The sequence below is a fragment of the Oncorhynchus keta genome, chromosome 1 (assembly GCF_023373465.1).
Source record: "Oncorhynchus keta strain PuntledgeMale-10-30-2019 chromosome 1, Oket_V2, whole genome shotgun sequence".
NCBI classification, from domain to species: Eukaryota; Metazoa; Chordata; class Actinopteri; order Salmoniformes; family Salmonidae; genus Oncorhynchus; species Oncorhynchus keta.
Genome location: NC_068421.1, coordinates 44,974,227 through 44,999,700, shown reverse-complemented (window position 1 = coordinate 44,999,700; position 25,474 = coordinate 44,974,227). Strand labels below are relative to the sequence as shown.

The 25,474-nt window shown below is 44.7% G+C and overlaps 1 long non-coding RNA gene across 6 annotated transcripts; it reads left to right on the top strand.

The window, feature by feature from the left end:
- Window positions 1-667: 667 nt before the first annotated feature.
- LOC127931860 (uncharacterized) lies at window positions 668-25,151 on the top strand. Of its 6 annotated transcripts, XR_008143354.1 has the most exons (8): window positions 668-829; window positions 19,553-19,588; window positions 19,689-19,821; window positions 19,935-19,974; window positions 20,333-20,449; window positions 22,844-22,981; window positions 23,128-23,182; window positions 23,799-25,151. It is a non-coding gene; the product is annotated as an uncharacterized LOC127931860 (long non-coding RNA). The 6 variants fall into 6 exon arrangements; XR_008143351.1 differs by lacking the exon at window positions 668-829 and having other exon boundaries at window positions 19,364-19,588; window positions 19,935-20,080; XR_008143355.1 differs by lacking the exon at window positions 668-829 and having other exon boundaries at window positions 19,370-19,588; window positions 23,113-23,204.
- The last annotated feature ends 323 nt before the right edge of the window (window positions 25,152-25,474 follow it).

The window sequence follows — 25,474 nt, the reverse complement described above, 5'->3', positions numbered from 1 at the left end:
CACTCTCTCATTTTCTCCTTCCACCTTCTCTCTCACCAACTCCATTTCCTTCTTGACCCTGCTTTACATGTCCTTAACCCTCTACCTCTTTCTCACTCTCCTTCATCTTCTCCTCCAATCCTTCCAACTCCTCCATCAATCTCTTCATGTCTTCCGCTTTTCTCTCGATTTCCTTTCTCTCTGTTGTCTTCTCTTCCATTCTCTTAATCTACTCTCGGACTCTTCATCTCTATCCTCCACTTCTCTTCCAACTTCTCCTTTTTCCGCTTCACCTGCTTCTCTCTCTTCTCCTCTATTTCCTTCCTACCCAGCTCCTTTCTTGTTTATCTTCTCTCCCACAACCCCAATGAACTCTCACTTTCTTCATCCTGGTGTTCCACATTTCCTCTGTCCCCACCTTCACAAGCTCCACCTCTTTCTCTTTCTTCTCCTCCATCTTTGCCATCACCCTCTCTACCTTCATCTTCAGCTTCTCCTCCATATCTAACTTCACCTACTCCACCTCTTTCTCTTTCTTGTCCTCAGTCTCTATCATCACCCCCTCTATTTCCATATTTAGCCTCTCCTCCATATCCTTCTTCACACGTTCCACCTCCATCTTCCTCTCCTCATACTTCTCTTCTCCAGTTTCTCTTTCTGTCTATCCAATCCCTTGTCTTTCATATCTTCCTCCTCCTTCTTCTTCTCCACTTCAGTGACCGTTCTTCTGGATCGGATCATCCTTCGCTGGATTTCCATCTCAGAACTTCGCCGTGGTTTGCTGTTGAAGAATCAGATAAGACGTTGCTGGTGCAGTTTATGGCGATATTGCATTTCGCCACAAGAGAGCGTAACTAGAACGTTTTCTTATCGAAATTGATGATTTCTTTGACTGAGGATCTTCACAGATAAACGATAACTTTTCTGTTACTTGTTTATTTTCTAATGTATATCTGATATAAGTAGGGTGAGCTTTACCAGTGTACTAGATATAGGTTAGATTTTGACGTGATGTTTAAAAAATATATATATACATGTTTTTCTATTTACATTTTTATTTGGGTGTTGATTTCCCATTGTTAAAATGGAAGGTGTTGGGAGAGGTAGGGGTTTCCTGTCATTTAATCTGTCACCATCTGTTGGTAGGGGTTCAGCCAAAATTCCAGTTACTTCTACACCTATGCCCAAATTGGAGGGTTTTGATGATAGTTTACCCATGGACACGCCCAAGGATGTGTATGAAAGAGTTTTACCAAATACAGGGAGTGGGGAGGTCTCCATGGATTTCATAGCAGACATAGTACAGCAGAACATTGCCTCCTGTTTGGAGTCAAAGGCAATTGTTGGACATGTTGGGGACAATGTTATGGGGAGTGTATGCAGCTCGAGGGGTATGGATGTGTCAGGCCTGAACCTGGTTTTGAAGTCTGATATCAGGGAACCGGTGTACTTTCGGGGGGATGGCTCTGAAAAGTGCACAGTGCATGAGTGGGAGGATATGGTAATGGTTTACATGCGTAAGAGGGGCGTGTCTGTGATGGACCAAGCAGTTGAGGTTATGTGCAGGCTTATGGGAAGGGCCCGCAATGTTGTTAAAGTTGGCATACGCAGCAATCCCTCCATTGATTTATCTAAAGGCCCGAGTCCCATCTTTGACATACTGAAACAACATTTTAGTGACACTGTTTTTTCAGGCATGCCCCTTGCTGACTTTTATGCCACATTACCTCTGACTGATGAACAACCATTTGAATATTGGCTCAGACTGAACAGGGCTATGGAGGTTGCTGCAGATTGTCTAAAGAGACAGGAAAAAAGTGTTGAAGACCCGTCTCGTGAGCTCACAGTCATGTTTATCAGACATTGCCCTAAATGCTGAACTGTCGCTTATCTTTAAGTGCAAGCCATTACAGCAGTGGACTGCTGCAGATGTTCATGAGAGGCTGGATGAATACAGGAGGGAGCAGAGGTACTCTCACTTATCTAATTTGACCCCAGCCATCGCAACAATGAAGCAGGAAGTTGGTGCTGTCTTGCCAATCACCATGCCTGCTGTGAGAACCCACATGGAAGTACCCAATACGTTGCCTTACCCAGCCCAGACTATTCAGGGCTCAGCTGAGCCGATGGAACGTATCCTTGCAATGCTGGAGCGTGTGCTGGAGCAGAGGCCACAACAGTCTGACCATAAGTTCCGAAAAGGGAATAGGAGCAAAGTGAAGTCTAATGGGCTATGTAACGTGTGCGGGGATGCTGGACATGATACTTACTTTCACTGCAGGGCCAATCACCTCTGCTTTCTTTGTCATGTAGCTGGCCACGCACGCTCTCAGTGCCCCAAGGCCGCAGCTCTGAGCACAGCTGGTGGAATCCCTACAGTAATCCCTGCTCAGCTCCCGGAAAACTAGTAGGCCTGCATGAAGAAGGGGAGAGTGTTGGGCCTTTTGTAGAGTCCCCATCAGTGAGAGCTGTTGATTTGGAGTCTGTATATACAAGTGTTTGTGACGAAATGGTGACCGAGAAGAGTATCATAATGCAGAACACACAGAGACTTTCCCCGTATGATGATTTATTTTATGCCAAGGTGTTAATAGGAGGAGAAGTAGAAGTGTGTGACGGCCCTGAATTTTTCTGAACCGTCTCAGTGCAGCTCCTTCCAATAGGGCGCTTTCCCTTTAATTCCCAATTAAATAGCCAGCATCAGCTGCACGAAAGTGGGGTTGTGATGGAGACGTGCATGAGGATGTGTTCAACCCTCAGTTCCGAAGCTTCTCTATTCCGTTTGTTTTGTTGCCGTTAAACGTGTGTTTTGTAGCCTAAGAGAGTTTACCCAGGATCGGATCCACTCTTCGGTCCCTGGACTACACCTCTCCGTTCTTCGTGGCCTTTCTCCGCTGGAGATCTATTGGCGGATTGGATTGTCTGACTGACCGACTGACTACCACCTTTTTGTATACGGTATTTCATTTGTTTGGATGTGATGTATACTGTGATTTGTGTAGTTAGTGGTAGTTGAGGACTTAATTAAGATTTGATCCGCTTTAAGGTTCTGTGGTAAAGTAATTGTTATATTGATTGTATGTTTAATACTGGGTTTACGCTACACGGAATGAACGGACAAACATCGCGTGACAAAAGTCACTTGAGTTCACTGAACTCCTTTACCGGGCAGGACTCTTTTTAGGCCCGAGGTACAGGACATTTCTGGAGGAACCAGAACTCATTGTGATATTATTATATGTGTGTGTGTAATCATTGTTGTTGCTAATACAACCCACGCAACAGAATATAGTTGTTTTTGAAGTTCTTTTCAATGTTTTAAGGGTTTATGAAAAGTTTATTTCCATCCTGACTTTTACATAAGTCCTTTGTATTGGTGTAGACTTGACGGACCAGATGGGACTCATTCCCACCCAAACTAAAAGGAGAAACCAATGTTTTCTCTGGTAGGCACAACCTACCTGGCACCCCTATAAATAATAACCTCAAGTCAAAACCGTTATGCTTGACAGTGGATCCATGGCTTGTACCTTGAGCTCTAGGGTCTTACCTGAACTGTTGCATGCAGGTGTGTTGAAAAGTCCATCATTGAATCCTACAGAGGTAGTCTTGGTTGATTGTGGTGGTTTGAAGACGAGGCCTTTGGGAGTATGTGAGCTGGAGATGGAGGTGTACGGATGTAGAGTTGCTGTGCCTACACTGGTGGTTGAAGGCCAGCGTGATGACCTCATCTTGGGCAGCAATCTCTTAAAGCACTTGATTCGCCACCTGAAGACAGATGGAGATCTCTGGAAGAGGGTTTATACTCCTGTGTGTGACGGGGGTGAGGATAGCAAGCTAATCGATATGATGGCTAATGTGGAGAGATGGAGAGACAGTGAAGTGCCTGACAAAGTTGGAACTGTGAGACTAAAAGGGGCTGTGACTCTAGAGCCTATGCAGGAGCACTTAGTCTGGGGCAGACTACGAAACACTATCAGAATCTATCAGCTGGCAGTGCTGTTGTCATTGAGCCCAGCAGTTCAAGGTCAACACCATGGTCAATACTGGTAGGGAGGACAGTAGCTCTAATGCGGGGGGATGGGTGGCTCCCTGTTAGAGTGATAAACCCTTCTCAGAAGACAGTGACATTGAGACGAAACGCCACTCTAGCCGATGTCTTTCCTTGCATGGCTCTAGAGGACTTTGACTGTTCGTGTGTGAATGATGATTCATCAGCAGCTTTACAGCAGCAAGTGCAGAGAACGGCTGATATACTCACTGACTGCCAAGATGACTTGACACTGACTGACGGTTCCAGCCAACTTCACGATACTGACGGACCTGACAGTTCAAGCGATCCTGAGGTCTTACGTGACTTAGGTTTGACTGATATTGATGTCTCCTCCTGCCAAGCGTCTCCTGCTGGTAAGAAGAAACTCATCCAGCTCATAGCTGAGTACCCGTCTATTTTTTCCAGGCACAAGTTGGATTGTGGAAAAGCTTCCGGATGTCTTCACCGCATTCAACTGAGTGATGAGAAACCCTTTCGGATGCCCTACCGACGCCTTTCACCAAATAATTATGAGAAGCTCAAACAAGCATTGAATAAGATGGAAGAACGTGATATCATAAGGAAGTCTAGTAGTGAGTTCGCCTCTCCCCTTGTCCTTGTATGGAAGAAGTCTGGAGACCTGAGACTCTGTACTGATTTTCGTTTGCTCAATGCTCGCACCATCAAAGACGCCCACCCACTCCCTCACCAGGCTGACGCGCTGGCTGCGTTAGGTGGAAATGCCTTTTTCTCGACAATGGACCTTACCTCTGGCTACTACAATGTGGAAGTGCATGAGGATGACCGGAGATTCACAGCTTTACGTCGCCATTTGGATTGTACGAATACAATCAAATGCCACAGGGGTTGTGTAATAGTCCTGCAACCTTTATGAGGATGATGCTAAACATCTTTGGGGATCAGAACTTTCTTAGCCTGCTGTGTTACCTTGACGATGTCTTGGTCTATGCGCCCACTGAAGATCTGGCTATACAGCGCCTGGAAATGGTTTTTGAGCATCTCAAGGCTCACAACCTGAAGTTGGCGCCAAAAAAGTGTAACTTTCTGCAGAGGTCTGTGAAGTTTCTGGGGCATATCATTAGTGTGGATGGTGTAGCTACAGACCCTGAGAAGGTGAGGGTCATTACAGGAGTAATAGAAGCTGATCTGATGAAAGATGGCACTGACATTCCATCTCAGAAGAAATAGAGGTCATTCCTTGGGATGGTGGTGTATTATCAACAGTTCATTGAAGGTTGCTCGACCATTGCAAAGCCTCTCTTTGGATTGACTACTGGACACAAGGCTCCACGCTGGAAAAAGAAGCGAAGCTCACCTGTCAGGAAGCTGCCGACTGGACAACAGAATGCAGACAGGCCTTATTCCAGCTAAAGCAAGCCTTACTGGACCAGGTTTTGTTGGCCCACCCCAACTTCGAAAAATCCTTTCTACTCTCGGTGGATGCATCCAGCAATGGCTTAGGTGCTGTGCTATCTCAGGTGCAGGAACCGGGAGCTACAGCGAGACCTATAGCCTTCGCGAGCAAGTCCCTCAGTTATGCACAGTCGAGGTATCCTGCGCACAGGCTCGAGTTCTTTGCCATGAAATGGGCTATCTGTGACAAGTTCCACCACTACTTACGGGGACAGCAGTTTACAGTATGGACGGATAATAATCCCTTGACATACATTCTGACCAAAGCAAAGCTTGACGCTTGTGAACAGAGATGGGTCGCCAAGCTGGCACCATATGAGTTTGGCATTAAGTACATCCCTGGAAAAATGAATGTTGTTGCAGATGCTTTGAGCAGAGAGCCCTTCGTACGACCTAGTGCACTCCATCGCCTGACAAGGGTCCCGTACGAGACCTTACTAGCTGAAGCCGACGCTGTGCGCACAGACAGAGTGCAAGATGTGTTTCGCTGGTCCAGCCACCCCTTTGACAAAGCCTCTGACTCCAACGAAGTGGTCATTAGCTGTCAGGCTACTGTTGACCCCCCATCTGGTGCTTTATCAAGACATGAAGTTGCAGCTGTTCTTCATTCACACAGGTGCTGGGTGGGTGAAGTGGGCTCACATGCACTGCTGTTGCCACAGCTCCCACAGGCTGTTATGCCATCAGAGCAGACGGATGTCGATGTTCTGCCACACGACATACTGATGAGTAAGCAGCGTGATGACAACGTGATCAGCAAAGTCATCTTCTTTGTTGAGAGGGGGAGAAGACCATCCCGGAGAGAGCGTGCCCATGAGAGTGTTGAGGTTTTGTGTCTTCTCAGAAGTTGGGACAAGTTGACCATGAAGATGGGTGTACTGTATCGTGTTTCGAAGAATGTGGTTACAAAGAGGAAAATGTATCTGTATGTGGTTCCAGCCTCCATGAAAGCAATGGTCTTGAAGGGTGTCCATGATGAAGCTGGCCACCAGGGCCAACAGAGAACAGTCGACCTGACAAGACAGAGGTTCTTCTGGCATGGCCTGGAGAGGGAGGTAAAAGCTTATGTGAAGTGCTGCAGGAGATGCGTGGTGAGCAAGACTCCTGATCCGGAAGCCAGAGCTCCTCTTGATAGCATAATAACAACTGAGCCTCTTGAACTAGTGTGCATAGACTTCTGGTCTGCAGAAGATTCTTCAAACAAATCCTTGGATGTGCTCGTTGTTACTGACCACTTTACCAAATTAGCTCATGCCTTCTTGTGTCCGAACCAGTCTGCTCAGTCAGTAGCTCATCAGTTGTGGAACAACTATTTCTGTGTCTACGGGATGCCTCGCCGTATACACTCAGACCAGGGAGCCAACTTTGAGAGCGCTTTAATAGCCGAACTGTTGAGTGTTGCAGGCGTTCAGAAGTCTCACACCACGCCGTACCATCCGATGGGGAACGGGTCCTGCGAAAGGATGAATAGGACTTTGGGAAACATGATCCGGGCCCTGCCAACGAGAGCAAAGCACAGATGGCCTCAGGCGCTGAAGTCCCTTACGTTTGCATACAATTGTACAATCCACGAGACCACAGGCTTTGCCCCTTTCCTGCTAATGTTTGGGAGGACGCCAAGACTGCCTGTTGACATAGTCTTTGGCTCTGTCATAGAGAACCCAGAAGTTGTCGACTATGACCAGTTTGTTCAGTCTTTGAGGAGAGATCTGAAAGAAGCCATGAATGCAGAACAGGCATCTGCAGCGAAGCAGTTGAAGAGGCATGCTGACCTTTATGACAGAAGAGTCAGAGGAGCACCAGTGGAGATTGGGGATCGAGTATTGCTGGCTAACAAGGGGGAGCGGGGAAAGCGGAAGCTCGCTGACCGTTGGGAGGATACTGTCTACCTTATGTGGGAGATTATATACATGATTTGATAACAAAAGAGAAAGGTACACTTATGGGTTCATTCCTTGTTCTGGTAAAATGCATTTTCTATTGTATAGGGCAGGAAGCAGTTAAAGGCCATGGGGGTAGGGAACACTAAAAATGCAGACACATAGACGCTTAAGACTAGCTGGACATACAAGGATCAAAGAGGTTGCCTAAGGACGGGGTCAGCCAAATGACTAACTGATGGATTGCAGGCATCAGTCACATCACAGGGGAAACACAAGTCTGTTTGATCTTAGATAACCATATGAAGTGAAGGCGACCAGGGCAGCTGAACACACTAAAAACTAGAGACACACACAAAAGGGACACAGGGTTAATTACAGGGTCTGAGCACAGGCCACAGGAAGGGGGGATGTATATTATCTTTAGGTCAAAGGAAGGGTCTTGACATCATATAATCTGGCCGAAAGCAGATGTGGGCGTTACTGGGCTGAACAAGCAGGACGTAAAGATTGGAATGTAAGGGTATTTGCATTGGGGGATGAACTGATAATGTATACAAGGAGATAAAAAGGAGAGCGAGAGCTCTGGAGGTTGTGAGTCCTGCGGGGCTCTCCGGCTTCTGATACGGGGGTGTATTAAAAGTCTATCATTGAATTCAAAGTTCTTGGACGTGTCATTTTTGAACTGATTAGCCACTACACTTGTCACTGGATTGAATGCTGACAGTCACACTTTTAAGATTCAGAACAGCTCCACTGGACGGGAGAAGACGGTACATCGCAACCTGATAATGCCAGTCAACTGCTGTTGAGGAGGGAACAGACATGTCTGGATTAACAGAGTCTGAGGACATGAATGACAGCCTTGTGGCCTCAGCTGCCATGGACACTGCAGTGGATGATGGTGCTGAGTACAGAACCAGAGTGTGGGTGTCAGAGTTGTCTTCTGAAGGAACAGGTGACACAAGCCTGGAGGGTGATGTGCGATCCTTGGATGCTCAGGATATTCCACCTTTTGATTCCGTGGATGATATACTGCAGCTGGAAGGTCTGCCTCGATCAGAGAGTCTTCAAGAATCTGACCGAGACTGTAACAGTGTAGTGAGTGAGCTAATTGACCAGTCTGATTACGATATCCGTACTGACCTACCAAACGCGGACCATTCCTTACCTGATCAGTTACGTACTGACTGTGTTGACGGACACACTATTGCAACAGTACACAACACTGTTACCCCTTATGCAGTTGAAGGTAGTCGGGGTCATATTAGGTCACGGGCAGGAAGGCTATTTAAACCAGTGTCAAGACTGATTGAGATTATGAATCAGCAGAAAGTTAGCTCTTGAAGGTTAAATATGTGAATAGATGGTCAATGGTATTGACATATTTTATTTGTTCTGCTTTTACATCATTGTGACCATGATTAGAGGTTGCAGGATGGTAATGTGACATGATAAAGTCTCTTATGGTGGTTTATTTTATTACTTGGATGTTTTAAAATCACTGAGTGTACTTAACATGTGACAGGCATGTTTACCTATGAGGGCTAAGGGGATTGATCAACCGCTTTTCACTCTAATTCTCAAGGAGAATAGTCTAATGACTGGAATATTTAGTGACTGATTTAAAGCAGGGTCTGCATCCTTGATATACACAGCTTTACCTTTTAGTTTTCTCTACCTTCTAGTTCTCTATTAGGTAGTATATATATTTCTGTAGTATATATATTATTCTGTACATATGTTGAGTGTCTCTGTATCTGGTATGTTTGCACAGTGCCGTTTTGTATTTTGTTATTTTTCTTGGCAAGTGGAATTCAGTAGGGGGGAGTGTAACACGGTTATATTGGTGATTCCCCTTGCCACTTTATTGTTAAGCCAATGGGGTTTTGGTTTGAGTTTGTCTTGCCTTCACCTACTCAATGTGGCATTTTATTGGCTGGTTTGCGTAGCTTGCTTATGAGGGGGGATGTTCCAGTTAGAATTGCCCCAGTGAACAAGCCCCAAACCAGCGGTAAGTTGTTGGTTGCAATTCACTGTACATCAAAAGGGATTTTTATACTCTCAAATGATGATTTAAATGTACAATTTATATCAAATTGTTTGCAAATGTTATTCGAACATCACACATAAGATGCAGCGGTTTTTGTTTATTTTTTGTTTATATTTGTCGTGCATTTTGTTGTAGAGAACTCCCGCCAATACTAGCTAGCAACTAGTGCGTGAGTGCAGAGTTGGATGGTGAGATTTGCATTGCATGACGTGCAATTTTGTGCCGTTCCTATCAGGTACATTGTTAAAGATATTATATTGTATATTGTAATTGTATTATTTTGGTAACTAGCCCAGTGAACACGCACCAAACCAGCGTGCGTGAAAGCAGAGTTGGATGGTGAAATGTGCGTTGCATGACGTGCAATTTTGTGCCGTTCCTATCAGAATAATGACTACATGACTGGTGCTACATGTTGGAGTTCCGTGTGGATGACTGATTGTACACAACGCAAGAAGAGTACTGTTACACCAGCCGCACCAATGTGTCGGAGGAAACACTGTGCACCTGGCGACCTGGTTAGCGCGCACTGCGCCCGGCCCGCCACAGGAGTCGCTAGTGCGCGATGAGACAAGGATATCCCTACCGGCCAAACCCTCCCTAACCTGGACGACGCTAAGCCAATTGTGAGTCGCTCCCATGGACCTCCCGGTCGCGGCCGGCTGCGACAGAGCCTGGGCTCGAACCCAGAGTTTCTGGTGGCACAGCTAGCACTGCGGTGCAGTGCCCTAGACCACTGCGCCAGCAGCTTATGGGTGGCGAGTTGCCCACAACACACTCATCCAACATATTACTACTTTATTTTTAAAAAATCTACATTTTTATCTCTAAAGAAGTGGATTTCTCTTAAGGCTTTCCTACTTGTATATTTAAAAAAACATATATAGATCTAACTTCATTGGAATATATCTACAACGTTTTAAAAATGTACCACAAAATTGTTTTGTTGAAATATCTCAAAGTTGTGATGACACAGGGGATATGTTTTGTTCAGCAAGAACAGTGACAGCCAGGAAAAGTGTTTGGGGAAATAATTTAGTGACATCTTCTGGTCTTTATGTGAATTACAGGGGGCCAGTTACCCCAGAGGGCTAGTTACTCCTTAATACCCTATCTGATTGGATGTGTCACATTTAAAACAAAACTTTTTGGGGGGGGATGTGTGGTGTGTGTGTGTGTAGCCAGCCAGCACGTGGACGTGCTGCATGTGTAAAGTCAGAAACAATAAGCGGTGTAGCGAATGTCTTTCAACAAACAAACAAATATATATATATATATATATATATGCTTCCACAAATCCTGTGAAAATCCTCCCACGACCCCCCTCCCACGCACAGAGCACAACATATGCAACCGTTGACGTTCCGGAGAGAAAAAAAGGTGGGGGATAAGAAGCTTTCCTTTGTCTAATTATTGCTGTGGAAGCGACAGGATTACCGGGACAGAGCACTGGAATGTCACCGTCTGTGATTTAGTGCACCATTCCTCAAACATGTGCCATTTACAACTATAAAGGGACCTGGTGGATGAGGCTCTAGCACTCTGAATAGTCTAAATAACATTTTGGGGAAACCCGTCAGTGTTCAAATTGAACCGTTCACGGGCCAGGCCCAGAGTGCCTGGAAAATCTCTCCGCGCGCCTGGCACAGAGGGAGGGGCCACCGTTGACCACACAGTAGTGTGATCTCCGCTAGCCAGTGATTCTCTGGACAATGTGGTGCTATTAAAATGAGAGACCCTTCGTCCGTACCCTGGCTAGGGTGGGGGAAATCAGGGCCAGGGGTGGGAATGCATACCGGAGGACGTGTAGCCACTCCCATTGGTACATCCCGATCCCTGAGGGAAAAGAACTGTGGACACTTTATTCTCCATTGATGCATAAAGATCCACTGATGGAATGCTAAAGTGCATCCAAACAAACCTAGGAAAGAGACTGTCTGCGTGGGAATCAGAATGCTCTTAAATGTGTTTATTCTGATACCTAGAAATGTCAGGTGTTCCAAGAGCAGCTGACTGTGTTCGAAGACATCTTGCCTCGATTGAGCACACAGCAACCAGTCGTCTATGTATGTCGTCAGCTGAATGCCCCTCTCCCTGAGTGGGGCTATGGCTGCCTCAGTACACTTCGTAAAAACCTGTGGAGGGGAGGGTGTACGACAGTCCCTGACGCACTGTGTATGCTCGGTTGGCCTGCACCAGGAGAGCGCTTATGTGGCCTACCACCACAGAAGTAGCGTCTGGGTATCCTAAAGGTTGAGGGGGATTGACCTGCTGCAGCCTGCACAATGGTGCGGCGAGGCACAGGGGAGGCACTGGGCTGTGTCTTCCTGGGCAGACAGAAGTGGGACCAAAGAGGTCTTTAGGGTCTACTGGAGCATCTAGGATCTTCAGCTTCTCACTATCAGACACCGTGGATAGATTGAGACATTGTGCCCTCTCCTGGGATATCATGAGCGCCATCGCTCTTCCTGATGCCTGTAACGCCAGGGTAGTGGGTTCGATCCCGGGACCACCCATACGGCACACATGACTTAAGCCTCTCCTGTAGCTCAGCTTGATATGCCAAAAGCATGAAGGCGGTGCTGAGAGGCCTCACCGCTGTGGCGACTGACTTGTAGACCTTCTCTGTCACGGAGGACTGGAAGCGCACTTACTTGGTTGGTAAGGTGGGTCCAGTCGAGGTCATGGAGGACTTCTGGCTGGGATGTAGATGGGAAGCCAACAGTGGTTTGATAGGGGGCATGTGAGCAATCCCTTCCATGTCAACGCAGTCAACCACCTTGGACAGGGTTCTTGAATGGAGAAGCACAGGTAACCTCCAGGCATTCTGGGAAGATTGGTAGTAATTGTTTGGCCGTCCGTTTGGCTTTGGGTATCCTTTTGCCCTCGTAGCGGGATGTGGTGGTCTCTGCAACTGCATTGGGCCAGTGAATCACCAGTTTATTCGCAGCTTGTTTGCACATGTCCCTCAGGTCCACACCGAGAGCTGGTGGGGGTGCTCCCACCATCAGGCCTGGCTTTCATTTCAGTCAGATGATTTTGAAAGGAGGCTGTTGGAAAACCCAATGGAGTCGTTGTCTTCAATCAGGAAGCCCGGCAGGGGGGTTGTGAGCTCGTTGCTGGAGTCCTCCAACAACAGGGCAATGGCATAGCGGTGGTCGCCCCAGCCTAGTGCAAGCCGTCGCTCCAGGATTCCCTGTGGGAATATTCATGGCTTCTGATGAGTAATTGGGGATGCCAGCCCCCATGTTAGAGTCCTGTTGCCTCAGGCTAGCTTGTCATGTGAGCCTACGACGGAAGCTCTTTACGGTGAAAAGGGCACAGTGTGGACAGGTGCCGGGGGAAGCTGACGCTTCCTGGGCATGTTGCAACCCAAGGCAAGCCGATCACACCAAGTGGGTGTCCTTGGCCGATATCTTGTTTCCACAGGAGCATATTCGTGCCGAGAGCTTCTCCTCATTTGGGGTGGGAGATGCTTTTGTCACCATAGCTGGGATGATATGTTTTTAGCTGTCAGAAAATAACTAGCTTGGGAGTCTAGTCAGATATCTAGCAATTAGTGGGTTATCTCCGACGGTGGCACCTGGTGTGATGGCCAGATATCGTTTCCGAAAATACAGATTCGTTTCAAAGAAAAAAACAAACGCTAGCTAGCGTGGTGACTAGCTTGCTAACGAATAGTTTAGATACAGCTAACTTGGTCGTGAACGAGTTAGCCGTGTTACAGCTGTACCGGTACCACGATTTTGTGTGACTCAAAATGGGTTGACATTTTACCAAGATACAGCAAACAAATAGGACCATATGCATTTCAGGTACTATAACATCCCATGTTTATCTTCCAGGACACATTAGCGAGCAACAGCAAGCTAGATACAGTTGAAGTCAGAAGTTTACATACACCTTTTATTTCTTTCGCATTCCCAGTGGGTCAGAAGTTTACATACCCTCAATTAGTATTTGGTAGCATAGCCTTTAAATTGTTTTACTTGGGTCAAACGTTTTGGGTAGCCTTCCACAAGCTTCCCACAATAAGTTGGGTGAATTTTGCCCCATTCCTCCTGACAGCGCTGGTGTAACTGAGTCAGGTTTGTAGGCCTTTCAGGTTATGTCGATATAGGACCCGTTTTACTGTGGATATAGATACTTTTGTACCTGTTTCCTCCAGCATCTTCACAAGGTGATTTGCTGTTGTTCTGGGATTGATTTGCACTTTTCGAACCAAAGTACGTTCATCTCAGGGAGACAGAACTTTTTGCCTCCCTGAGCGGCATGACGGCTGCGTGGTCCCATGGTGTTTATACTTGCGTACTATTGTTTGTACAGATGTACGTGGTACCTTATGGCGTTTGGAAATTGCTCCCAAGGATGAACCAGACTTGTGGAGGTCTACAATTTCATTCTGAGGTCTTGGCTGATTTATTTTGATTTTCCAATTATGTCAAGCAAAGGGGCACTGAGAAGAACTGAAGAGATTGATGGAGGAGAGTGAGAAAGAGGTAGAGGGTTAAGGACATGGAGAGCAGGGTCAAGAAGGAAATGGAGTTGGTGAGAGAGAAGGTGGAGGGAGAAAATGAGAGAGTGAGAGAGATTATGGAAGGAGAGGAGAGACTGAATGAGGAGAAAAAGAAAGACAAGGAACCATACATGGACGCAGTGCTGGAGCTGAAAAAAAGGACTGGATAATGTAAGACAAAACCTTGAGGGGGGGGGGGTGCGTGATTGTGTGAAGAGGGCCTGAGATGTTCAAATACATAGCAGAAAGAGAGAGCAGATGAAGATTAGCGTTTAGCCATGAGTTAGAAGCGAGTTACAGGATGAGAGGAGGGAATTGATCCACAGACTAATCAAGAAAAGTAAACCGACTGGACAGGTACAGACCCTCCACATAACAGGTAGTTCACTCAAATGACCTTCTATATATGGACTGTGTTTCCTTAACTTAACAGTATTCTATGAGAGACTTAGATCCATATACCCTATACTGCACATAGCCAGAGCCATATGAACAGAATAATGATAATAATACAGCAGAGGAAGCTCCTCAGAAGAGGAAGGGGAGGACCATCCTTCTCAGTGAATTTCATAAAATAAAAACAGTGAAACATTTAAAAAGTTATTATTTTTAGATAAAACTACAATAAATATATTCACATTTCACCAAATAGATTAAAACACACTGTTTTGCAATGAAGATCTACAGTAGCCTCAGCAGCACTCTGTAGGGTAGCACCATGGTGTAGCTGGAGGACAGCTAGTTTCCATCCTCCTCTTGGTGCATTGACTTCAATACAAAAGCGAGGACGCTCGGGGTTGACACCCCCTTCCATAGACTTACACAGTAGTTACATGTATGACCACTTATGCTGCAAATACTACATCCAAAATAACACTTTTTTACTGCAGTAATTTTGCAGTGTAACTGCAGTTACAGTGCAGTATAAATGCAGTTCACCTGCAGTACACTGCAGTTATTCTGCAATCACTGCACCCAAAACATCAACTGCAGATACTGCAGCTTCCAAACTTTTTGTAAGGGCATGATTGTAGTGGTTTACTAACATGTTCGTTCTAGTAGCTATGTTGACTTGTAGTTAGCTTATAGGTTTACAATGATGTAGGCTGTGTGCAACAGTTAGCGATCATGATATGAAGGTTTGGCTTGGAATGTTTTTTTCGGGCTTGTCACAGACAGCTGATGTGTTTTGCACTGAAGTACACAAATAAAGGGAAAAGGTGAGAGGAGAGCGCCTTGGTGCGAAAAGGAATTACCGAAAAATCAACGGGGCTCATGCTGTTTGTATGTGGCTGCTATGAAAGCGTTTTAATATGCCACAATAGATGTTGGCAAAATACCTACCTGCACTTCCAAACTGCAAAAGCTGCAGGAGCAGCACTCGGAGGGGATCAACAGCACACACTTCTCTTTACAGACAAGCAAACTAGACAGTTGTGTTATTGAGACCGCACATCAACGACTCAAAGAGTACAGCATGATTTAGAAACTCTGTGACTGACTGGCATGACAAAGTTGCTTCCTGGCACCTGAAAATAGGTTCTTCCGATCAACAAAATACTCGGTTCATCATTGTGTCCAGAAAATTGCCCATATCCGTTACAATACTCGTTTTGTCCGACTACTCGGCACACCCCTATATGAAAGTGAACTGTGTTTGCGTGTGATCAGGGGTGTATTCATTCAGCCAATTCTGTTGAAAAATATTTATTAGAAGGAAGAAAATAGAATGGGGATAAACATATTTTATTTATTTAACTAGGCAAGTCAGTTAAGAACAAATTCTAATTTACAATGGCGGCTTACCCCGGCAAAACCTTAACCTGGAAGACGCTGGGCCAATTGTGCACTGCCCTATGGGACTCCCAATCACCGACAGTTGTGATACAGTCTGGAATCAAACCAGGGTCTGGAGTGACACTTCTAGCACAGAGATGCAGTGCCCTAGACCTCTGAGCCACTAAGGAGCCCAAAAACATACCTGAATTTGTCTAATAGAAACTCTCGTTTGCAACTGGTGGACTAATGATTACACCCTAGATCAGCTAGATGTATGTAATATTGTGAAATGCGGTATTCACTGTGTCAATGTCTGTCAACTTAATTATTCAAATTTCTCTACACCTTTGCACCTGCGTTGTAAACTTTCATTCATAGGCTAGGTTGTGGGAACCTCATGGTGGGAATAGGGAAAAGTCGAGGATCGTGTAGTAGCCTAAACCTGTCAATGTTACATTGAGCTGGGTGAATGGGATATGAATGACAGTCATCCATTTAGGCCAATAAGGCCAATAAGGCCATACTCCTAAAAAAAATATTGTCCTCCCTCAGCGCGACGCCCGCTGAAGGCCCATTATGCTAACCAGCTAGGCCTGCTAGCTACCCAGAGCTACTTGGAACCCTACTAATTCCACGACTGGTCTATCGACATCACCGCACGAAGAGGCAAAAACAGACTTACCCACATCGCGACGTCCCCTAAAGGCTAACTTTCTAGCCCCTGCTATCTGCTTGCTTATTAACCCGGTCTGCTAACTGCTAGCTTGCCGGCCCCGGCCTGCTAACTGCTAGCCTACCTGCCCGGTCTGTAACTGCTAGCCCATGCTAATTTGCTTGTTTGCTAACCCGGCCTGCTAACTGCTAGCTTGCCCCGGTCTACTAGCCTACTAACTGTTAGCTTGTTAGCATCGGCCTGCTAACTGTCTGAATCGCTGTGTCCCCAGCCAGCCCAACCACTCACTGGACCCATATGTTCACTTGGCTACGCATGACTCTCTCTAATATCAATATGCCTTGTCCATTACTGTCCTGGTTAGTGATTACTGTCTTATTTCACTGTAGAGACTCTAGCCCTGCTCAACTTGCCTTAACCAACCATGTTGTTCCACCTCCTACATATACGATGACATCACCTGGTTTAAACATCTCTAGTGACTATATCTCTCTCTTCATTACTCAATGCCTAGGTTTACCTCCAATGTACTCACATCCTACCTTAATAACTTTGTCTGTACACTATGCCTTGAATCTATGCTATCGTGCCCAGAAACCTGCTCCTTTTACTCTCTGTTCTGAACGTGCTAGACGGCCAGTTCGTATAGTCTTTAGCCGTACCCTTATTCTACTTCTCCTCTGTTCCTCTGGTGATGTGGAGGTTAATCCAGGGCCTGCAGAGCTTAGCTCCACTCCCACTTCACAGGTGCTCTCATTTGTTGACTTCTGTAAACGTAAAAGCCTTGGTTTCATGCATGTTAACATTAGAAGCCTACTCCCTAAGTTTGTTTTACTCACTGCTTAAGCACACTCTGCCAACCCAGATGTCTTAGCCATGTCTGAATCCTGGTTTAGGAAAACCACCAAAAACCCTGAAATCTCCATTGCTAACTATAACGTTTTCTGCCAAGATAGAACTGCCAAAGGGGGCGGTGTTGCAATCTATTGCAAAGATAGCCTGCAGAGTTCTGCATTACTATCTAAGTCTGTACCGAAACAATTTGAGCTTCTACTTCTAAAAATTCACCTTTCCAGAAACAAGTCTCACACTGTTGCCTCTTGCTATAGACCTCCCTCTGCCCCCAGCTGTGCCCTCGATACCATATCTGAATTGATTGCCCCAAAATCTGGACCCCTTCAAATCAGCCGGGCTAGACAATCTGGACCCTCTCTTTCTAAAATGATCTGCCGAAATTGTTGCAACCCCTATTACTAGCCTGTTCAACCTCTCTTTCGTATCATCTGAGATTCCCAAAGATTGGAAAGCTGCCACGGTCATCCCCCTCTTCAAAGGGGGTGACACTCTAGACCCAAAGTGCTACAGACCTATATCTATCCTACCCTGTCTTTCTTAGGTGTTCAAAAGCCAAGTTAACAAACAGATTACTGAACATTTCGAATCCCACCATACCTTCTCCGCTATGCAATCTGGTTTCAGAGCTGGTCATGGGTGCATCTCAGCCACCCTCAAGGTTCTAAACGACATCATAACCGCCAATTGATAAGAGACATTACTGTGCAGCCGTATTCATCGACCTGGCCAAGGCTTTCGACTCTGTCAATCACAACATTCTTATTGGCAGACTCGACAGCCTTGGTTTCTCAAATGATTGCCTCGCCTGGTTTACCAACTACTTCTCTGATAGAGTTCAGTGTGTCAAATCGGAGGGCCTGTTGTCCGGACCTCTGACAGTCTCTATGGGTGTGCCACAGGGTTCAATTCTCGGGCTGACTCTCTTTTCTGTATACATCAATGATGCTGCTCTTGCTGCTGGTGATCCACCTCTACGCAGACGACACCATTCTGGATACTTCTGGCCCCTCCTTGGACACTGTGTTAACTAACCTCCAGATGAGCTTCAATGCCATACAACTCTCCTTCCGTGGCCTCCAACTGCTCTTAAACGCAAGTAAAACTAAATGCATGCTATTCAATCGATCACTGCCTGCACCTGCTCGCCCGTCCAGCATCACTACTCCTGACGGCTCTGACTTAGAATACGTGGACAACTACAAATACTTAGGTGTCTGGTTAGACTGTAAACTCTCCTTCCAGACTCACATTAAGCATCTCCAATCCAAAATTAAATCTAGAATCGGCTTTCTATATCGCAACAAAGCATCCTTCACTCATGCTGCTAAACATACCCTCGTAAAACTGACCATCCTACCGATCCACAACTTCGGTGATGTCATCTATAAAATAGGCTCCAACACTCTACTCAACAAATTGGATGCAGTCTATCACAGTGCCATTCGTTTTGTCACCAAAGCCCTATACACTACCCACCATTACCCACCGTTCTCAACTAGCCTACCTGGTTAAATAAAGGGGAAATAAAAAAATATATGTGTTTTTTTTACACAGAATTGACCGCCACTGCGCAGATACCTCTATGGCCATAGCCACTATTTACTAACAATTGCTTGTATACATAACCAGAGACACTATTCAGGTTACATTAAATGGACCACAGTTAGCATGATCTTGTTTGGATGAATTAACTACCTTTAATTAAAGGTAGTTAATCCAGGTAGGTTAGGTTTGACATTATTCATACATTTTATTTAATCAAGAGGTTCAGTTTACTAATTTAAAATATATTATTGATCGTATGTTGATTGGTTCGTAAGCGTGTCCATAAATACTGTACTTTCCATCCATTTTTTGTGGCCCTCATTCTAAATATTTACTTAATGGTCACCCCTGGTGGGTGAACAGTGAATCTAAAGATCCTCTGAGGCAGGGCTTCCCATCCCTCTTCCTAGAGATCTACTGGTCTGTAGATTTTCAGTCCAACCCTAATTTAGCATATCTGATTCATCTAGTTAAGATCTTGTTGAGCAGCTAATTCGTAGAATCAGGTGTGTTAAATTAGGGTTGGACTGGAAACCAACAGGACGGTAGATCTCCAGGAAGAGGGTTGGACAGCCCTCCTGGAACTCATGCCACATGCCAGTTCAAAACATGTGTTACACATACATTACACAATAACTTGAGAAAGAGGGAAGAGGAAATACATTTTATTCCTTGTCAGAAACTCCCCAGATAAGGAGTGGCTACCGGTTCAACATAAAAAGTCATGTATGAAATGAGTACTGGACACTTCCAACAGGACCTGAATACATGATGAGTATGATCATGGCATCTTTTCTCTCTGCAGCTCTGCTGTTGCTGGTTCCTGGAATCCTGACTGAAAGTAATGTACAATATATTTATTTACTTTACATCTTTGTAATGTCATCTCTATCACCTATACACTACAGTATAGTTGACATTGTACATTACAATTTAAACAGAGTCTTCCATTGAGTTGGTGGTAGTCAACAGCATCTCAAACACACCCAATAAGACCTACAGTACTGATGTCGCATTCAGAGGGGTCCTTATCGGTGCCATGAGAAGACTGCAGGAGACCACTGCAGGATTCAAGTTAGTAGATTATTAAGTTAAATTGTTTCATTGTTAGATTCTCGGCAGTTGGTGTGTCAGTGAATTTATGTTATGTAGTCAGGTGTCATTAGTGAGCCCTGTTGTTTTTGCAGTTTCACCTACACAGAGGACCGCAACTATGGTCCCTTCCTGGTGAGTGTGAATAATGTAGCTGGGAACAATAATGAGAACAATTTCTGGTGAGATTCTTGTTCAAACTGGGGGTAATGGTAAACCAACTACCATCGACCTGATGTGGGTGAGTAATGATAAAAAGTCTCTCTCTGCAAAGCTACAGAATTAAAAACATTTGTTGTTTGTTTGCTGAGGGACAAGTGCAACACATTGACACATTGAACATATAATCGTCCGATTCAAATAAAGGGAAAAACATGCTATTGACCTTAACTTACATTCATAAAATATAACAACTCCTCTGTCACACAAATGTTGCACATACTGTACAGTATAACTACTCACACATTGACCTATTTGGACATTATTTCTGCAGGTATTGGCTGTTACATCCCTGAACCAAATGACCGCATCATCCTAAAATTTACTGTGTTCATCCTGGGCTCGCACTCCGTGAGTGGCAACGGTCAGAAATTCTGGGAAGGTGACAGAAGTACGTAATTATTTTTTTAACTTCTAGTTGAATCGAGTACAGGCTTACATAAATGACAACAGAGACAGAATGCAAGATTGACAAATAAATACTCCCCTAGATTCATGCCCAGTGTTTGAAAGAAAGGAAAGTGATTACTGTACGAGTGAGCCCATAGGTTAATCTGCATTGCCTTAGTGTGCCAGGCTAAAGTTAATAGGCAAATGACATTCAGCACACTTGCTAATAGGAAAGGAGGAAGAGAGACGTGAAGCTAAGCTGATGAGTTAACATTAGACACTACCAATGATACCTGCTATGCTAAATGAGGTAACATTATAAAGACTACCCTATGAATACTTGCTATGCTGATGAGGTAATGTTATAGATACTACCTGCTATGCTGATGAGTGAGAGAAAGCGATGTGAGTTATGAGTTTACTAGATTCATGAAAAGTGACGGTCCATTCAAACCATCCTTGCTGATTGAACTTTGTAACTACAGAACATTTTTACCTCTTTGCAATGTCATCACCACAGTATTGACATTGTAGGCAACATTGTTTTCAACAGCCATCCAGACTAGATTCCATTAAACTTGTGGTAGTCAACAGCATCAAAATAGTAGATTATTAGCTTGTGTCAAATCAAATGTTATTGATCACAAAAACACATGGTTAGCAGATGTTATTGCGAGTGTAACAAAATTCTTGTGCTTCTAGTTCTGACAATGCAGTAATATCTAACAGTAATCTAACAATTCCACAACAACTACCTAATACACACAAATCCAAGTAAAGGGATGGAATACTAAGATATACATATAAATATATGGATGAGTGATGACCGAGCGCCAAAGACAAGATGCAATAGATGGTATAAAATACAGTATACAGATATGAGATGATTAATGCAAGATATCTAAACATTATTGACTAGTGATCAATTTATTAAAGTGGCCAATGATTTCAAGGCTGCATGTAGGCAGCAGCTTCTCTGTTTTAGTGATGGCTGTTTAACAGTCTGATAGCCTTGAGATAGAAGCTGTTTTTCAGTCTCTCGGTCCCAGCTTTGATACACCTGTACTGAACTCGCCATCTGGATGTTAGCGGCGTGAACAGGCTGTGGCTCGGGTGGTTGTTGTCCTTGATGATCTTTTTGGCCTTCCTGTGACATTGGATGCTTTAGGTGTCCTAGAGGGCAGGTAGTTTGCCCCCGGTGATGCGTTGTGCAGACCACACCACCCTCTGGAGAGCCTTTGCGGTTGTGGGAGGTGCAGTTGCCGTACCAGGCGGTGATACAGGCGGTGATCTAGGGAGTTTTTCCCAGCCACCGTGCTTCTACATCTGTATTGCTTGCTGTTTGGGGTTTTAGGCTGGGTTTCTGTACAACACTTTGTGACATCAGCTGATGTAAGAAGGGCTTTATAAATACATTTGATTGATTGACAGCCCGACAGGATGCTCTCAATTGTGCATCTGTAAAAGTTTGTGAGGGTTTTAGGTGACAAGACAAATTTCGTTGTTCGCTGTTGTGCCTTCTTCACCACACTATCCGTGTGGGTGAACTATTTCAGTTTGTCCGTGATGTGTATGCCGAGGAACTTAAAACTTCTCACCTTCTCCACTGCTGTCCCATTTATGTGGATAGGGGGGTGTTCCCTCTGCTGTTTCCTGAAGTCCACGATCATCTCCTTTGTCTTGTTGACGTAGAGTGAGAGGTTGTTTTCCTGACACCACACTCTGAGTGCCCTCACCTCCTCTGTAGGTTTGATTGAGTTGGAGGCGTGCATGGCCACGCAGTCATGGGTGAACAGGGAGTATAAGAAGGGGCTGAGCACGCACCCTTGTGGGGCCCCAGCATTGAGGATCAGCGGAGTGGAGATGTTGTTTCCTACCTTCACCAACTAGGGGCGGCCCGTCAGGAAGACCAGGACCCAATTGCACAGGGCGGGGTTGAGACCCAGGGCCTCAAGCTTGATGATGAGCTTGGAGGGTACTGTGGTGTTGAATGCTGAGCTGTAATCAATGAACAGCATTCGTACATAGGTATTCCTCTTGTCCAGATGGGATAGGGCAGTGTGGGTGTGATGGCGATTGAACCTATTGGAGCGATTTGCAAATTGAAATTTGGTCTGACAGAAGTGAGTGCTACGGGTGATAATCATTTTTGTCATTGTCAGATGCCGTAGATCGTTAGAAGTGCATTCAAATCATTAATGTTTGAGCAATTGTCTTGTGTAGAACCTTTCAGTGACCATTAACAGACAATATTATGTAGTGCAAGGTGTCATTCATTGCATGGCATGGAGTGATACTGCATTTAGCACCTTCTTCACTGTCGAAAATAATTGTGATATTCTGGCATTTCAAATCTCAAATAAAAAATAAATACATTGTTCTGTTGTTTTTGCAGTTTCACCTATACAGAGGACCCCAACTATGGCCCCTTCCTGGTGAATGTGAATGGTGTGGCTGGGAACAATACTGAGAACTTTCTGGGAGATCCTTGTATAGACTGGGAGGAATGGGACCACGATCAGACCTGATGTCGGTGAGTAATGATGTAATGTATTTCGGTCACAGTGAGGAAAATAGCTATTTTCAATAATTTACTTTCACAAAATTTAACAACAACTGTCACAAACATTTTGCACACACTGTATAACTATTCACACCATTTAGACATTATTTTCACAGGTACTGGTTGTTACATCCCAGAACGAAATGAACACATCATCCTGAGATTTACAAGGTACACCCCAAGCTTGCAATTTGTGAGTGGCAGCGATATGAATCATCGCTTGTTGTTGTTGTTTTTGGTGTGTTAGTTTTTTTGTATTATTTATCTAAGCCTAACCCTTGCCTCAGTGACTGCCATACCACACCCTAAGTCCCTAACTAACCCCATACCTAACCCTAAATCACTAACTAACAGCTAAATTGCTAGCAGGGAGGTTCTCTTGCTTAATATGTGGTTTTGGCTGGTTTCTGAGACAGTGATTTTCAACCAGTTGTAAAAGTTATTTTGTGTGATCATGTTGGAACAGACAGTAGCTCCTGATAAATACAGTTTTGTGATTTGAAAATGTGCCAGTTTGTGCTACAATTTATGCTTTTCAACAAAAAAAAACATATGAATTAAATAAGTCTCTCATTGTTTGAATTACACCTCACATCCAGGCTATATCACAACCGGCCGTGATTGGGAGTCCCTTAGGGCGGCGCACAATTGGCCCAGCGTCGTCCGGGTTTGGCCGGTGTAGGCCGCCATTGTAAATGAGAATTTGTTCTTAACTGACTTGCCTAGTTAAATAAAGGTTAAATAAATTAAAATAGAAAAATAAAAAACATTTCATTTCATGTTGAAGGTTTACCCGGACATCATAGTAAATACGCTGCAAAGGAATGTGCTCCATGTTCTTTCTTGCTGAAGACTAAGAAGAATGAAGATTGAAGATGAGGATGAAGAAAATGAAAACACCTCTTTGAAGACAGTTAAACAGATGTGGAACTGCTAGAAATAACAGCGTAACTGACATTGCCATGACAAAGACCAAAGCCGGCGGGAGTACCGTTGAGGATAGTGGTGTCTCTCTATCACACGTGAGCTCGATGAGTTGAAACAGGACAATGCCAAGATTACAGCAAACTGTAAGTCATTGAAAGAGGACATCAGTGCTGTGTTTGAATCCATGATAACAATGACGGATAAATCATCTCAAGGGATAATCAAGGCGGAATAATGGTTGTGGACGGAATTGCAAAATCTCCATGAGACCTGGACAGAGGCTGAGGACAAAGTGAGCGAAATGATCTCTGATAAATTGAAGATGGACCACAGGAAGATTGAGGTGGAGCGTGCCCATTGGACTGAAAAACCCACCACTGGCCCGGGTGACAAGCCCAGGCCAATAGTGGTCAAGTTCCTGAGGTTCAAGGACAAGGTAGCTGTTCTGGAGAGAGCCAAGAACTTGAAAGGGAAGTATATCATCCTCAACGAGGACTATCCTGAAGCTGTGTACCAGAAGAGGAAAGAATCCCAGCCATGAAAGCAGCCAGAGCGTGTGGGGACATTGCTTACATCCGCTATGACAGGCTCATTGTCCACCCTCCCTCCCAGAAGCCTGGAAGGGATGAGAGAGCAAAGCCTATGGGTTCGGAGCTTCAACCCTGCAGCACACACACACACCAATTTTTTGGACTGCTGAATGTAAAAATAAATATCTTGCTTTGTTTGTTCTTTTCCATTTTATGTCTATATCTGATGTCGTGACGTTGTTATCGTTAATGTGATGACGTGCTATTTATTGATTAAATTAATACAGTAACCCTTAACTCAGTAACCTGGGGCACCACAGAAAAAGTTTGATGAATTACCATTTCCCGAATTGACTCAAAGAATATCAGAATATCGATTTCACAGCAGTCACTAATTAATTCATTTCATCATCAGTCTCATTCTGAACGTCGCATAATTCATAAATCTGCACAAACCCGGGACTAGGTAAATCATTCTGTACCACACCAATTGAGTTTATTATTTATTTACTAACAAGATAAATGATAATATAAGATACACATACACAAACAGTCTAGGTTTTTGATTAGAACTTAATACAATGGCAGCAGGTCCCTAGCGGACTAACACAATATGACATGTGTTACACAAGATGGAGATTTAAAGAAAGAGAGAGAAAGAGAGAGAAAGTGCATGAGAGAAAACTGGGATACATTTGTAAACTATGCTTAGTTTAGCCCTAACACCTTGCCCCGAACTGCTGCACTTATGGGTCAGAATTATTATGAATGCATTTACTTGTTGGGTATCTCTTCGAGGACCGAGGTACGCTTAGTGGGATAAGTTTGGTGAACGCCCTTTTCTTTCGATGGCCGCGTCTCCTTCATTGCCCGGTGTAAGTCTCTGATTGTCCACACGATGTCACAATATCCTTTCTCTTGGTTGTCTGTTTCCTTGCACTCGTTCTGTGAGAGTAGTCTTCTTAGGAGGCTAATCAGCCATGTCGACGCTCCCAGCTTGGGTAGG